Source organism: Palaemon carinicauda, chromosome 2 (genome assembly GCF_036898095.1).
Source record: "Palaemon carinicauda isolate YSFRI2023 chromosome 2, ASM3689809v2, whole genome shotgun sequence".
NCBI lineage: Eukaryota > Metazoa > Arthropoda > Malacostraca > Decapoda > Palaemonidae > Palaemon > Palaemon carinicauda.
The window spans coordinates 28,889,002-28,905,975 of NC_090726.1; the positions used below are offsets into that span (position 1 = coordinate 28,889,002).

At 42.5% G+C, this 16,974-nt stretch overlaps 1 long non-coding RNA gene across 1 annotated transcript; it reads left to right on the top strand.

Moving 5' to 3' along the window:
• Positions 1 to 708: 708 nt before the first annotated feature.
• LOC137615793 (uncharacterized) lies at positions 709 to 15,473 on the top strand. The gene is made up of 3 exons (XR_011039263.1): positions 709 to 807; positions 4,468 to 4,614; positions 13,699 to 15,473. It is a non-coding gene; the product is annotated as an uncharacterized lncRNA (long non-coding RNA).
• The last annotated feature ends 1,501 nt before the right edge of the window (positions 15,474 to 16,974 follow it).

The window sequence follows — 16,974 nt, forward strand, 5'->3', positions numbered from 1 at the left end:
CTGTAATAAAATGAAAAGTAAATGTCTATTCTACAAAGAAACTCAAATAAAATAAAAAGAAATGAATGCTGACGTCATCTGTTGATTGATAACAGAACTACTGCGTACGAGAAATGATAGTAAAACTAAAAAAGTGAACTTTGACGCCATCTGTTGAGTAACGACAGAACTATTGCATACGTGGTTCGATAATAAAATAAAAAAGTGAATCTTGAGGCCATCTGTTGGTCAATGACAGAACTATTGCATTCGTGGTTCGTTAATAAAATAAAAAAGTGAATGCTGAGGCCATCTGTTGGTCAATGATAGAACTATTGCATACGTGGTTCGTTAATAAAATAAAAAAGTGAATGCTGAGGCCATCTGTTGGTCAATGACAGAACTATTGCATACGTGGTTCGTTAATAAAATAAAAAAGTGAATGCTGAGGCCATCTGTTGGTCAGTGACAGAACTATTGCATACGTGTTCGTTAATAAAATAAAAAAGTGAATGCTGAGGCCATCTGTTGGTCAATGATAGAACTATTGCATAAGATGATCTCAATAAAATGAAAAAGTGAATGCTGAGGCCATCTGTTTGGTAATAAGAGAACTATTATGTATGCACAAGGACCGCGAATAGAATAAAAAAAAGAAAAAAAAGTGAATGCTGAGGCCACCTATTGGCAAAACGTTGAACTATTTAGTTTTCATGATCCGCAATAGATGGCGTGGGGTGTGTGGTTGGTCTACAAATTTATTATGGTTCACTCTGTATTGGAATCGCTTACGTTATGTTTATGTACTCTCTGTGTGCCGTAAATTCGGTAAGTTCGTGTGAACTATTAAAGGTAAACTATTTAGGGAGAACCGTAAGCTAAACTGGTTAGATTTTGCAGATGTTATATTGAAAGATCGTTAGTTTTGTACATCAAGTAGGTTAGTTTTGATTAGGCCTTCCCCTAGGGGCTAGGCTAATCCGATTGTCTTACATTAGCTTAGATACCATGCATGTCCCTTGTGTTATCGGTAAATTTGGGGTAGTTAGTGTATGATGACGGCCATGCCTCTAAACTCCGCTATTTTTAAACCTGTTTATAAGAATATGGCAGGCTTAAGGAGGGACACAGCAAGCCGTTAGACCCCATTATGTAAGTCAGGTTAGATGGGAAAGTCTAGGTTAGATGGTGTTTTATGCAGGCTCCCATTATAATAATTATTTTTACTATCACTAGCCAAGTTGCAACCATATTTGGAAATGCAAGATGCTATAAGGCCAAGAATTACAATAGATAAATGTAGGCCAGCGAGGGAGGGTAAATAAATTATGAAAATTGTAATGAACAATTAATTTTTACTGTCATGAATAGTAACTTCAGATTCTTTTTTGGTCAAAGGAAATGGCTTTTAGGTTAAGTTAGGTGGGGAAGTTTAGGTTAGGTGATATAGGCCTGCATGTGTAGAGATTTTACAGGAAAACGAACTAATTTTGTAGTACAGTAGCCACATCTTACAAACTACAAGAAAAGGTGAAGAAAATTCCCATATTCTATTCACGTTGGAGGAACTGCTGCTTATATTCAAAGGCTCCACTTTTCTGAACATACTGACCCCTATCTTAATGAGGTTATTGCAGTGATGGTACATTTGTTTTTTTATAAGTCCATTTATTGCATGCTGGCTGTTGCATATAGTTTAACCGCAATGCCTATGGTTTGTATTGATTTCAATATTTTTTCAATTATGAACCCCAGAGAGAACCAGGATTTTTTGGGGCACATCTATACCATTTGATCGCCTATACTTAATCTTTTCTCCAATTAACTTGGGCCTACTTTCTTAAGGTTCCCTTAATCGCCTTAATGGAATCTGAAGTTGGCATGCGAGGGTTGAGGATGGCCGCCCCTCAGCTAAATAGAATTAGGTTAGGTGGAGTACCTAAGTTTAGACTTATGGCCTAATTAATTTTCACGAAGCTTAACCATATCAGCAAGCTCACTCAACATAGAAAATGGGAACTGGTGGTGGTGTATATATATATATATTCACCAATTTCTTTGCTATTAACTGATTGATCTGGTCAGTTTTACTGTTGAGGCTATTTCTGATCAATGAATGCGTTAGTTGAATTGCTTCTAATCCATTGCACGTGTATTGACTGTACAATAGTTGGGGATACCAGTAGAGTATAAAGATACAGTAGGTGATACTGGACGGAAAATTTAAGAAACCCCAGGGCGGATAGCATAAGTAAGGTTACTATAGATTAGGAAAATGTCTTTTAATTTAGTAAGTTTGACTGAACTCTCCAACATTTTGTGCCTGAGCTGATCTAAGGCTGATTTAAAAGCTTTACATAATTGTATAGGTAGAGGCCATTGGAGAGCATAAACTGTGTGCAAGGTTTTTCTTATTTCAGTCAAGTGATCAACATAGCTACAGTCAAAAAGCTGCATAATTTCCTAAAGTAGGGCTACTTTACATCTGTTTTTGGTTGTACGAATTGCGAGAAATTATATATAAGGATATTTAGCCCAGTTGGCACTGATAAAGAGAAAAAAGTAATTGAAGTAATTGCCAAGAACCTCTTGTTGGCTATACCATCCAGTCTTTTGTCACCTTTTGGATTTTTGTGGTCGACAGAAGTATATTTCAGCTCGAAGATGGCTCCACAAACTTATTTAATAAGTTGCAGTTCCTTTGAACTTTTATATTTTAAGGTTGCTGTATCTGGCACGTTTTCAAAAAACCCAACTTTCAGTGTGACAGGATTTTCTTTTGTGGTATGTATAGCACAGTATGTGATCTTTATTATAGTTTTCAGATGCCGAATGTTAGAATGTACTGATATTCAATGTTAGTACTGTTTTTGCTATTGTCATTTCTATTTGGTATCTGTACCTATTTTCTTTAGTAGGTGTTGGTAGCTTATTGTTTACTGTATGGTATTAGAACTTTGATAGGTTTTAGTATAGATCTTTAAGTAGGAGTTAATAGCCAGTAGCTGCTAGTAGGCATTGATAGGTCTCCACCCAACACAGATGATCAAGTTCACTCGCCAAGGGTTTGTGAATTACGTTCTAGGTTACGTCAGGGGTTCAGACAGCCAATTGATAAGAATATGTCTTACCAATTTTCCCCCGGCATATGACTTGGAAAGGTGTTATTTACAGTAGAGATTTATCCCATGAAAACGACCCTAGTATGTTCTCATACTGGAAATCCTTTTTTCCCAAGAATAATTTTTTATAAGAGATTCAGTGTTCACCAAACTTTCTCAATGCTATGCTATCAGACATTTCCTGTTATTCTTTTAGAATTTTTAGGTCATATAACTTATGGCAACTGCATTGTCCAGGCTCTTCCATCACACAATAGGATGAAAGAATATCCTAGGAACGTTATCGCTTGTCCAGGCTATGAGATCTTGCCTTCACGAGGGCCAAGCTTTCCTGCCCTGCGCTTTTTGCTTTCAATACAACGGGTCTGATTGTTCCTCTTGTGTAAGAAATTAAAAAAAAGAAAATAAAGTACTGTATGCCTTCACTTCGTTAGCAAGGTGCAAGGATGTGTACTAGGGATGTGCCTCTCTCCTAGTAGTCGGACCTACACATGGTACGGGGTTTCATGAACCCTCTACCTATGCTTGGTTTTCACAAGAATATGCAATAATGGTAAAAATAAAATGCACCTCTCTCTCTCTCTCTCTCTCTCTCTCTCTCTCTCTCTCTCTCTCCTCTCTCTCTCTCTCTCTCTCTCTCTCTCTCTCTCCCTCTCTCTCTCTTTTGAAGGAATAACAAATATAGATTTCAATAATTTATTCATGCTTAGTACGAATCAGTTCAGAGGTAACGGATACAAACTGGAAGTGAAAAGATACAACAACACTCAATGTGGCAATTTCTTTACATGAAAAATAGCAAATATTTGGAATAGACTTTCAGGGAATGTAGTAAACAGTAACACGGTAAACGAGTTAAAGAAGTTAAAGATCATAAGAACTCTAATTTCTTAAACTAAATCGCTCTACCAAAGAGCAAATGGAGTCTCTGCAGAGGACCTAAGTCTTTGAGACATCCAAAATCAATCTCTCTCTCTCTCTCTCTCTCTCTCTCTCTCTCTCTCTCTCTCTCTCTCTCTCTCTCTCTCTCTCTGTGTGTGTGTGTGTAGCATTGCATTCCAATGAGGAAAGTTCTAACCAGAAGAGAAAGACAGTCACTAAAGCTCATGACAATAGGTGGGTGGAGCTTGCCAGCCAGTTGCCAATTGCTATAACTATAGGTCCTCATCAAGTTCTTTACGACTGTTTCAGCTCTGCTGCATTCGTGCTTATTAAAAGACTCGAGGACTTGTGTTTGTATAATTAGGAAAAATACAAATTACTTTTAAAAATGTCATGCCTAACATATCATTGTTAAACCTTGTAGAATACCTAAATACATTGCAATATACTGTATATTTAGAGTTCAATATATTGTAAATTACAGTTCATGATCTGTTCTCTCGTGCGACTTCTTGCCTCTTCAGAGCTAAGCTCTCACGAGCTCGCAGTTATTTATGCGATCCTCCTGCTACCCAGTGCGTCCCCACTGGAGTCTCGCAAGGCTCCCTGAGCCATCACCCTTGCTCACTAGGTAAGCTTGCCATCAGTCTCCAACAAAGTATCTTAATCTTATTTAGTATGAAATAAACAATTCAGTTCTGTACTTCACTTTAGGTTTATATCATGGATTCTATTAGCCTGTGAGATGTGTGTTATTCAGTGAAAATCAAAGGTCACTCAACAGCAACAAGGGACTTTGACAGTGTCCTTAAGAATGACCATTATGTATATTGTATGCATATGTCAGCACCCAAGCTAGGAACAGGGAGGGCCAGTCAATGATGGCTGATGTTGCAGATACTGCAAGAAACTGGAGAGGGATAAGAATATAGTAAGAAAACAGTTTAGAGATAAATGTAGATTATGGAATGGAACAACAAAGAAAAAGGAATTACAGTACTTTTCCTAAATGACTTGAGCCTGATGAAAGGTCATGAGTCACACAGGTTAACAAAAGTCACTTAGAGGTTTTTATAGGTTTCCGACTGTCTGCCGCCCAGATGTGTTGTGTGCTTTGTAGCTTTTGTAGTTTCCTTTACAGTAATAACCTGCAGTACATTGTTAATTGGTTCCAATAAACTTGTATGGTGATGCTTGCCTTATAGAGTTATGTTCCCTGTACTGTACACGTATCTAACACGAAAAGGTACTTTAAGCCCGCTGTCATTTTATAAAAACTAAATATCACGTGGAGTACAGTTCTGTACTGTTCCAGAAACAGAACTTTATTTCTATTTTAAGTAAGTTCCAGAAGAATAAAGTAATGTGGATTTGGTTACGGTATCTAATATTTAAGTATGAGAAACTTAATGTCAGTTAGAACAGACATATGTTGATCAGACGTAAATAAGGGTACCCCTGTGTTGTCTTTCCTTCTGACTACCAATTTGTCTTTTACCAAATCAAGTTTTGTAGCGTATGCTCCTTAATAATATTTTGGCTTTATGATTAGATTATGATCATTATGATAGTAAGTACAGTGCTGCAGTAAGATGCAGCTTAAGTATATTCAGGTAATAGGAAGATGGAGGGGCTAGTTCTCAAGAGCTAAAACCTTATCATCATCAGGTATTTGGACCTGACCTGATGCTGTAAATTTATTTTTCACATCTTACATTAAATCCAAATGACAGGCTTATAGGTCATCTTAGTTGAAAATGTATGATGATACTGTACAGTTAATTTACATTTGTTCCGTAGCTGACACACAAACCACACTATTTAATTGGGGTTATTACTTTCGGCGTAGCTGAAATGACGAGCCATTAAAATTTTAACGAGGGTTCACTACCCCACCGCTAGTTAGCGGGGGGTAGGGAGGGTAGCCTGCTCCCCCCTCACACACACACACCTGTGCTTGAGCACACTTTACTTTTGGCTCGGAGCGACAACGGTTGTTCCTCTCTTTCTCCTCGCCTATTTTGGACTGCCATTAATTTTTGTCTTTTTACGTACTTTTTCTTATATTTGTAATACAGTGTATATATAAACATTCATTATGTTTATGTATATATTTGCGTATAGAAATGTAGTAAGTTTTCTTTTCAGTGTTTGTACTGTGTGTGTGATGTACGGCAACGACACTTGCGTAGCAAGGCCACCACAGTTCCACTTCGTGGGGAACGATCTCTCCCTCTCTGGTCCATCGGTCTTCCCGTCGGCATATATCCGTTAACTCGGCCGCCGCAGGGGAATCGTCATCGCCTTGACCCTCTTCATTCATCTATTATCTTCGCTTTTCCTCTTTTCCTACGGGAAACTTGGATTCTCAGAGAAGGAAATGTGGCCTTTTTTTAGATTGACTATGGTCTCTCTCTACTCGAGGTCGTTCACCTTTACTACAACTACGTACTATTACTGTAGCTCCTTGCGGGTTAGGTTGCTATTCCGTTTGTTTGTGTCTATTATTTTTAGTTAAATCTAATTGTATTTTAACTTTTCAGCTTTCTCCGTGGGGAACACTTTCCTTCGGGGGTTCAGTGGTTCTCACTATTAGTGAATATTCTTAGATGATTTAGATAATTATAATTCTGTTTTTATTACAGTTACTCCCCCCCCCCCCCCTTCTCCCGTGGATGTCATGTGGGGAAGGTGGGCGCATACTTAATTCTTATTTTATGTTATACCTTCGGGGTTCCTCTTCGGAGTTCCTCCCTAGGGAATTTCTGTTAAAATAATTTTATTTTATTTTCCCAGTTAACTATGCAGTTTTTCTTCATTCGACTAAAGAGTGCCAACGAAGCAGAGCTGTCCTGTTCATGCCTGGGGATTCTGCTGTCGCTGTCGCTGGGCGTTATCCCTTCTCTTAGAAGTACTCCCTTGACAACATGCCAGCACTTCAGATCATCTTAGAACGCTAATGGAGGTTCGCCTCCAGGGGTTGGACAACTTCCCTTCCGAGGGAGGTTTCCTCCCCAGGTGTGAGGTTTTCTCCCTTCAGAGTGAGAACTTCCCATACCTTAATAAATTCATCGCCTTCGACTACTGTTGCTGCCCTTTGGCCAGACTTTTCTCCCCCCTTGCTGAGTTTCTCTTCCTTCAGGGGTGGAGCAAGGTCTTGGCAAGTCTGTTCTATGAAGTGTTAACCTCTCTCATTCGCGAGAGACCACTCATAGAGACTCCTCTTCGGAGGATCGCTACTGATAAGGTCAGCTTGCTGATCCAACGGCCCTAAGGGGTTTCACCACGAGTGTCTTCAGGTCTCTTCTACGAAGTGTCACCTCTCTTGTTCGCGAGAGAGATCACTCATAGAGACTCCTCTTCGGAGGATCGCTAATGATAAGGTCAGCTTGCTGATCCAACGGCCCTAAGGGGCGTCATCACGAGTGTCTTCAAGTCTCTTCTACGAAGGGCACCTCTCTCGTTCGCGGGAGAGGTCTCTCATAGAGACTCCGCCTCGGAGGATCAAGCAGAACTTCCAGTGACCTCAACCTTGTGCTGCAACATGGTCCTTTGGACTTTGGTCCTGGACTCTAACACGGACCTTTTATGGTCCCATTCGTGAATGGTGGCCCTTCCAAAGGGCACATGTCAGTTCCTGATCGTCCTGCCAGCTGACCTACCGATCTACCAGCGCAACCTTGTGCTGCAACGAAGGACTTTGGTCCTGGACTCTAAAACAGACCTGCTTACGGTCCTCTAAAACAGACCTGCTTACGGTCCTCATCGGGGGATGCCCGCCCTTTTTTAAAGGACACATCACAGTTCCTGATCGTCCTGCCAGCTGACCCTTCAACCTACTAGCGCGTGACGCGCGTTCGCCGATCTTCTTAGGATCACAAGCGCCGACCATCGGCTGCGCGCGGGTACCGATGGTTTCCCACGTGCGCACCACTACCTTCGCGTGCGCTCGCCGATATTCTTACGCGCGCAAGCGCCAACGATCTTCTTACGCGTGCTAGCACCGACGATCTTCTTACGCGCGCTAGCGCCGACGATCTTCCGCATGCGGGTACCGATGGTTTCTCGCGTGCTCTCGCCAATCTTTCCCCCGCAAGCGCCGACGATCTTCATATGCACACAAGCGCCGACGATCTTTCCCGCGCGCGCGCTGATGGTCTTCCGCACGTGCGCGCCAACATACATTCTGATACGCGAGTACGCGCCGACGATCTTTTATTTTTGCCCGCACGGGCTCTTCATTCTGATCCTGCGCGCCCGTACGAAATGTTCGCACAATCTGATTCCTGCGCACTGTATGAAGTCTCGCCCGCGCGCCTGCGCAATCGCTCCAGCAGTCTCCCGCGCGCGAGTCCCGGGTATTCCCCAGCGCAATCGCCAATACCCTCCCACGCGCGAGGCTGCAGGACAACGCGCGGTAAGGGCGCCCCCCCCGCATTCCCCCCCCGCATTCCCCCCCCGCATTCCCCCCCCGCATTCCCCCCCCCGCATTCCCCCCCCGCATTCCCCCCCCGCATTCCCCCCCCGCATTCCCCCCCCGCATTCCCCCCCCGCAAGCGCAGAACAGCGCGCTTGCCGGTAAGGGGGAAGGTTCCAGAAAGGTCCTGGGATATATCTTCCTTATCTTTTTTCTTCTTACAGGCGACTCCCCCTCCAAAGGGAATGTCTGACAGCGCAGCCGTCTGCCGGCAGTCCTGGTTTGGGACTCTTAATCAGAGCGGTAGCACAGGCTTTCAAGCCTGTTCTCTCTGAGTTGGGCCACAAATCCTTGGCTGCATCTACTCCCCTGGAGAGGAAAAGAGGAGTTTCAGACGCGGTAACTTCTCCAGGGACGAAGCTGTCTCCTCGTAAGTCTTCGAGGCAGGCACCCTCCCCCCTCAGACTTTTCTCCCTCCCCTTCGGAAGAGGATTTCCAGTCCTTGGGAGTCACGTGAGGTGAGACGTTCCCTCATCACACCATTGAGGGAAACCCCACCTTGTGCGGTAAAGTCTTCTCGAATAAGGGTGGAGAAGAGCCTGCCTCCGTCGTTGTTGGAGTCCTGCATCCCTCCCAGGAGGGAGTCGAAGGACTCCAAGACTGTACCGGGAGGCCCCTAGCACCGAAATCTACAGGCTCAGACATTCTTCGGTTATGGGAACGAATCTGTTTGAGCCTAAGGATGTGGAGCAGGCTGCTGTGAGGTGGAGGAAGTCACCAAGACTCCCTCCTACGTAGGGCTTTGACATTCAAGCCCTATAAACTTCCAGCACCCCAGCAGCCACGTCCCACCAAGACCACGAAACCGACAATGGCAGCGAAGACAGTGGTGTCTAAGCCCTTTCCGGTCAAGGACAAGAAAGGCAAGAAGTTCTCCAGGGGAGGGAAGAATGGTAGAGGGAGCAGCCGAGGCCGCAAATGCTAGGATTGGCAGTCCCCTTGCATGTCCGCCAGTGGGGGGATGCCTACAAAGTTGCGCAGGCAGGTGGCAGCAACTCGGGGCCGATTCCTGGACGATTTCCGTAATCAGTCAGGGATATCGCGTCCCGTTCACAACATCTCTACCTCCCCTGAGGACGAATTCGGTGTCATTTAGCTCCCTTGCCATGGGATCAGCAAGGGGTTTGGGCCTTTAGGGCAGAGGTCCAGATTAAAGCAAACTCCGTTCAGCATGGAGACCGCAAACACGGTCAGACTTGCAGTGAAACCGCAAGACTTCATGTGTATACTGAATCTGAAGAACGCGTACTTCCAGATCCCAGTCCATCCGTCTTCAAGGAAGTACTTAGGATTCAGCCTAGACCACAAGAGGTACCAGTTCAAGGTGCTGTGTTTCGGTCTCTAAACAGCACCACAGGGTTTCACCAGAAGTGTTCACCCTAATATCATCGTGGGCACACAGGATCGGCATCCGTCTCCTCCGTTATCTGGATGACTGGCTGATCCTAGCAGACTCGGAGTCATCCCTTTTTCGACCCCGAGACAAACTTTTAGAACTTTGCTAGGATCTGGGGATCATGGTAAATCTCGAGAAGTCCTCTCTGCTTCCCACTCAAAGACTGGTTTACCTATGCATGATTATAGACACCAATCTCCACAAAGCCTTCCCATCAGACGACAGGATAGCAAGGCTGAGAGCGGTTGCAAGCCCTTTCCTCAGACGAGAAGAGCTTCCAACCCAATCGTGGTTACGTATCCTTGGTCACCTTTCATCCTTGGCTCGTCTAGTTCCCAACGATCGCCTCAGGATGAGATCTCTCCAGTGGCGGCTCAAGTCCCGGTGGAATCAAGGTTACGATTCCCCGGACGTCATGATCCCTATGGGTCCTGCGGAACGGACGGACTGCCAGTGGTGGGTGACAGACGAGAACCTACGAAGAGGAGTGGATCTTCTCGTCCTTCCCTTGATTTGATGCTGTTTTCGGACGCCTCAAAGAAAGGGGGGGGGGACGTTTTGTACCACAGGACCTCAGGCCTGTGGTCAGCATCAGAAAAATGCCTCCATATAAATCGTCTAGAGATGAAGGCCGTTTTGTTGGCCCTTCAAGTTCCAACAATATCTGGCAGGTCTCTGTGGTGGTGATAAACGACAACACCACAGTACTGTAGTGGCTTACATCAACAAGCAAGGAGGTACCTTTTCAAAGCAGCTATCCCATCGTGCAGTAGAGATACTGAGATGGACCGAAGTCCGCTCGATTCTACTATCAGCGCGTTTCATTCTAGACGAGGAATGTGCTCGCCGACAACCTGAGCAGAGCGTCTCAGATAGGGAATACCGAGTGGTCTTTGTGTCATCTAGTAGCCAACAAAGTCCTGACTTTGTGGGGTTCCCCGACTGTGGATCTGTTTGCGACAGCGCTGATCTTCAAGATTCCACTGTACTTCCCCCCAGTCCTGGATCCCAAGGCGCTCTGGCAAGATGCCTCCCAACAACGGTGGGACAACATCAACGCGTACGCCTTTCCCCCGTTCTGTCTGATAAGGAGGGGGCTCAACAAGACCAGAATATCTGTCAATTTTTCAATGACAATCATAGCTCCGCTATGGCATCACGCGGAATGGTTTCCGGAACTTCCGAGAGAATTCCTTCTTCGACACGATCTACTCAGACAACCACATGCCAGCATCTTCCACAAAGCTGTAGCTTCGCTACGACTTCACGCCTGGTGACTATCCAGCAACTCCTTGCTGAGAGAGGATTTTTCGAAACAAGTTGCGATTAGGATGTCTGGACATCTGCAAAAATCATCCACATCTGTCTACCAGGCAAAGTGGAAAGTCTTCTGTGGTTGGTGTCATGGAAGGGGTATCTCTCCACTCGATGCCACTATTCCAGCAATAGCGGAGTTTCTTGTGTATTTGCGGGAAGAAAATGCGCCTTTCAGTCCCGGTGGTGAAAGGCTATCGCTCAGCCTTAAGTCTAGCCTTCAGGCTCCAAGGAATGATCTTTTCTTCCTCGCTGGAACTTTCCCTACTCATACGAAGTTATGTACTTACCTGCCCTCAGTCGGATGTGAGACCTCCTCCATGGAACGTGGTTTGAGTTCTCAGGTCTCTTAGGAGACCTCACTATGAACCATTACGCCAGGCTTCAGTTCTCCACTTAACTTGGAAGACGGTGTTCTTACTAGCTTTTGCTTCGGCCAAGTGAGTCGATGAACTTCATGGTCTGTCGTATGACAAGGGTTTGAGGGGGAGGTAACGTTCAAATTCGTCCCTGAGTTAGGTGCTAAGACTCAAAATCAGGGGGTGCCGGACGCTCGGTTCGACTTCTTCCGGATTCGAGTCTCCGTTCTGTAACAGATGTCTCAGACCTTCTCCTACTGTGCCCAGTAAGGAGTCTGAGGCTATATCTCAGAAGAACGGCTGCAGTCCGTCCCCAGGTGCAAGCATTGTTAGCACTGGGAGGATTAAGAGAAGGGTCACCAAGAACACCATCTCGGCATGGATTCGTAGGGTGATCCATCTGTCCCTGAATCCAGACCCCCCTCCGTCACGTCGCCCTAGAGCACACGATGTCAGGGGTGTAGCTACGTCCCTGGCCTTCAAGAGAAATTTGTCAATGGCGCAGGTCCTTCAAGCTGGGGTGTGGAAACGTCAAACGACCTTCACAGCCCGCTACCTGCACGACGTGACCCACTGGAGGCTCGATACGTTCTCTATCGGCCCTGTGGTGGCTGCACAACAGCCGGTTTAAAACCTCAGGCTCCTTAGTGGACAAGTAGCAGAAGGTTGTGAGGGCATTGTTACCCGGTCTTAGTCTGCATGAGTGAAAAGATTTGTCTGGCCCTTACTCTTTTCTTCATCCTCCCCCCTCTTAGGGAAAGCAGCATCCTGGGTTCTCTGCACAGCTGACCTCAAACCACTGCAGGTAAACCATGTTTCCTTTTGTATCGAGTATTAAGATAATACTGTCACGTCCCCATACTCTGACAAGGTGGTATTGGGAGAGTCCTAGCCTAAAGTTTCCTTCTAAGGGACTACAGGTCAACTTCCTAGGACGAGTCACACTTTATTTTATCTTCACACACAGCTTGCGTAGGCCGCAGTCCTTGCGTAGCAAGGTTCTAGCGAGGTGCAGGGACTCCTTATTGCTGAGTGCGAACACACTCAAATATTGAGTCCCCGGGCAAAGCCAAAGGCCAGTACTGGCAGGGACTTTCCACCCTTGGTAATGGGTGAGTCACCCCTATTAAATAGCGTGGTTTGTATGTCAGTTACGGAACAAATGATAAATTCGTAGGTAATTTGTATTTTTCCTAACTTTACAAACCTTAGCTATTGAATCAAACTTGCCCACCAGCCCTATCCCCCTTGAAGTCCTACCTCCAGGCAAAGTGAGCTCAAGCACAGGTGTGTGTGAGGGGGGGGAGGGTAGCCCCGCTAACTAGCAGTGGGGTAGTAAACCCTCGTTAAACTTTTAATGGCTCGTTATTTCAGCTACGCCGAAAGTAATAACCCCTATTAAATAGCTAAGGTTTGTATAGTTAGGAAAAATACAAATTACCTATGAGTTTGTCATCTTTATAAAAAAAATTCGTATTTGATAAGTGCCATAGAAACTTTAAGAGTCAAGATCTATACAGTAGTACAGTATTAAGATCATTGTTAATGTATAGATTGGAAATGTGGGTTATAAGACAAAAAGAGGAAATAAGGCTTGAGAGAACAGAGGTGAGAATGAAGAATTGGATATGGGAATATCCCTGCTTGAAAGATTGCATAATGATGAAATAAGAAAAATGATAGTAGATTTCAGAAGGGATGAGTGTCTAGCGACTGAGATGGTCTGGGCACGTGGTGAGGCAGGAGTGGGGAGTGCTTGAGAGGAGAAGATCAAGAGGGAGGCAGAGAATTTATGTGGTGGGATAAGGTGAAGGATGATATGGGGAGAAGAGGTTTGGTGGAAGAGGAGGCCTTTGATAGAAGGCGTTAGAGATGGCGCATCAGGCAATGTAGTGGTAAGTAGGGGAAAGGTGGTGATATTCGTACACACTTAGTTTTTCTATGCCATAATGTTAATGGTTTTGTAGGGGAGTGGCTAAACTTTTACTTGTTTGAATTGTTATGCACCATGACAGGCTTTTATTTTTATTTACTTATGAAGCAGCTGCTTTCCATTTTATGAGAATGGGAATGAAGCCTTTTTACCATTTCATATGAAGAATTTAAACCTATACTCAGATAGTTGAGGAAACAAAGGTGACCTTTATTTGATTTTCTTTATTATTACAGATAATTCTTCACTATTTGGCAGGAAGGACTTACGGTCCTCAATCAACTTCAGCAATCCATCGACTGAAAATAGACGATAAGCGAGCATCTCTTGATATTTAATGACAAAACTGCTCAAAATTTGACGACAAGCAAGAGTTTCTGAAGCTTCAACAACAAGCACCGCTAAGATTTGACGTCACTCAAAATTTTTTTAATTATTCCATTTCAAGTGTTGCTATTAATTATTATTGAATAGTTATTAAGCCCAAGGCTTGGTCTTTGTGAAAATATTGAGAACATAGATAAGGGGCTTTTTCAAAGAAGGATACTTGACCCAATTATTCAGTTGACAATTTTTTCCTCCCTAACACCCGTCCATTTTTGTAACTGCATTGGTGGGTAAGAAGCTGGCTGTGAGGTGCCAGAAAGAGTATTCTTCAATTAACAGTTAATTACTGTGAATTATCCTTGTCTGATTAGATGAAAGATTTGTTGTTCCTAAATGCATATTTCTTTTGTGATTTGGTTATTTATATGGTCTTTTGTTGCTCAATCTCTTCTCATTTTGCCATTCATTTTCAATTCTGACTCAGACCTCAAATTCTAATTGTACCATTGCATTCCTTTGTTTGTCGCTAGTTGACCAACTTGTATTTTTAGAAATATTTTCTTTTATCTGGTGTACTTTTCTATTACACAGAAAAGGCCATGTTATTAGTTAAAATTTGCACTTTCTTTATTCACACATTTTCCTTGACAACCTGTCTTCTTGCAAGGGCCTCTGCTGACTAGGCAATTTTCAAGTTTAACTTGGGTATTTGGCTCTTTTTGACAATGCTTGATACTCTGAAGCCTATTACACTAGTGTTAAAATATTCTTCTTTTGTAAGAGAAACTTGTTCTAAAAGGTTCAGTAAATTGCAACATCATTTATCCTTCTACATCATCAAGTTGCCATAGTATCCTTGGTTCAGTGAGACTTTTATGTAGAGATACAGTAGTGCCACTCAGTGTCTCACAGCTACGTCAAGATTGTACTAAAGCTCTTTATAGTAGTATCCTTGGGGTCTTTGGCCAACTTTTCTTCTGTCTCGTACTCTACACATTGTTCCATTTGGCATTTTTGTAGATACTTATAAATTAACTTCATGCAACTTGAAGTAGTTAAGCTCTCAATTGTCAGGCCTAAAGATGTAGAGGGTTCAGTTTCCTCACCACTGATGTCTGTCGTGTGACCTTTCTAACATTCACTTGGCTAGTCATATCCCCTTTAGTACATCTAAAATGTAACCAGAATTGGTCAACAGTTAGGATGATAAAAATTAGTGTTTATGGGATCATTTCCTTAATTTTTTCTTTACCTTTTTCATTTTGTTGTGCTTTGAAATATAGATTTCTCAAATAATTGGAGTTACTGTATAAGGTTGCAAAATATAATATCATATATATTTAAACCTTTAGAATTTTATCATAGTGCAGTAGTACCTAGGTTTAAAAGTTTAATTCATTCGGAGCGAGGTCCCATCCTTAATTTTTACGGTATTTAAAAACTTTTTTTTTATAATGAATAAAAGAAATTCACTTCATGTATTCCACAAGTCTTTAAATACATATGTGCTTTCATTCGTAAAGGTTTCGTAATGGTAATTATTGAACAATTTTAACCCTGAGATCAGAAATGAGTAAAGATTAACACTACTTTATTTCGCAGGGAAAAATAGAAATTGATAAATTTACTCGCCTTTTATCATTGAAGAGTTGAGGTTGGCTTGAGATAATACCGCTAGAGAGTTATGGGGTCATTTGACTGGCTAGACAGTACTTCATTGGATATGGGGTCATTTGACTGGCTAGACAGTACTACATTGGATCCTTCTCTCTGGTTACGGTTCTTTCCCTTTGCTTACACAGACACCGAATAGTCTGGCCTATTCTTTACATATTCTCCTGTCCTCATATACCTAACAATGAGATTGCCAAACAATTCTTCACCCAAGGGGTTAACTACTGCGCTGTTGTTGTTCATTGGCTACTTTTCCTCTTGGTAAGGGTAGAAGAGACTCTTTAGCTATGGTAAGCAGCTCTTCTAGGAGAAGGACACTCCAAAATCAAACTATTGTTCTCTAGTCTTGGGTAGTGCCATAGCCTCTGTATCATAGTCTTCCACTGTCTTGCATTAAGAGTTCTTTTTGCTTGAGGGTACACTCGGGCACACTATTCTATCTACTTTCTCTTCTTGTTTTGTAAAATTTTTTATAGTTAATATAGGAAATATTTATTTTAATGTTTTTACTATTCTTTAAAATGTTTAATTTTTCCTTGTTTCCTTTCCTCACTGGGCTATTTTCCCTGTTGGGGCCCCTGGGCTTATAGCATCCTGCTTTTCCAACTAGGGTTGTAGCTTAGCATTTAATGATTATAATAGTACTGATTGGGAGGAGAATCTCCCTCCACAAGTAATTCTAGTAAAATATCGTTCTTCTCTTGCTAACATCCACTATCACTAACTGAATCACTTAATTTATGCTTTATGAACAGTTGGTTGTCTTGTTTTATTTTTTTTATACTTGGATTCAGTTTTGACAAGGAACCTACATATCTAGAGACGATCTGCTTTCTGCATTTTTCTTTAAATTGTCATGAAAATTTGGGTAAAAATCAGGTTAACTGTTTGTTTGGTCTTAGTTTTACTTTTTTTTTGTTTGGCAGATCAAAGCATTTGTTTTGTTTGCAGACCAAAGAGATAATCTTAACCCACTTCATATTTGTATGCTTATATCCTGATTTGCTAATATTCAGTTACTCATAACCTGAGGTACTACTGCATTAAGAACATCTTTAAGTTTGTCAAGAGAAAATTATGGTCGAATTTCTCCTATTTTTAAGATGTGTTGTCAAGTCTGTTGCATAGATTCTCTGTGAATGTAAAGGTATTACTCAATGTTATACGTATATGATGTTAAAGGAATGTTGTATGTGAAAGGTAAACAACAAGTAATCTTTTGTCAAATCTATCTAATTAGTGACAACTTTAATCGAGAGTGTAATTATGTAAATGTGGTGTTGTTAATCTGTACGTGGAATGTTCACGATACGAGTTAATTAAAATCGGTTATGTAAATATGTATTCTGGTTAACTTTTTTCCTATACAAACGATCTTCCCTTAATGATTTTATGAATTTTTCGCAAGCTGGAATCATAACTCTCTTAAGTGGCTCAAGTTTGTATATCGTTAGGAAAATTCCAAGTTTCTAAATTTTTTATGTTCTGAAGTTCTAAATTCATGTTCCAAT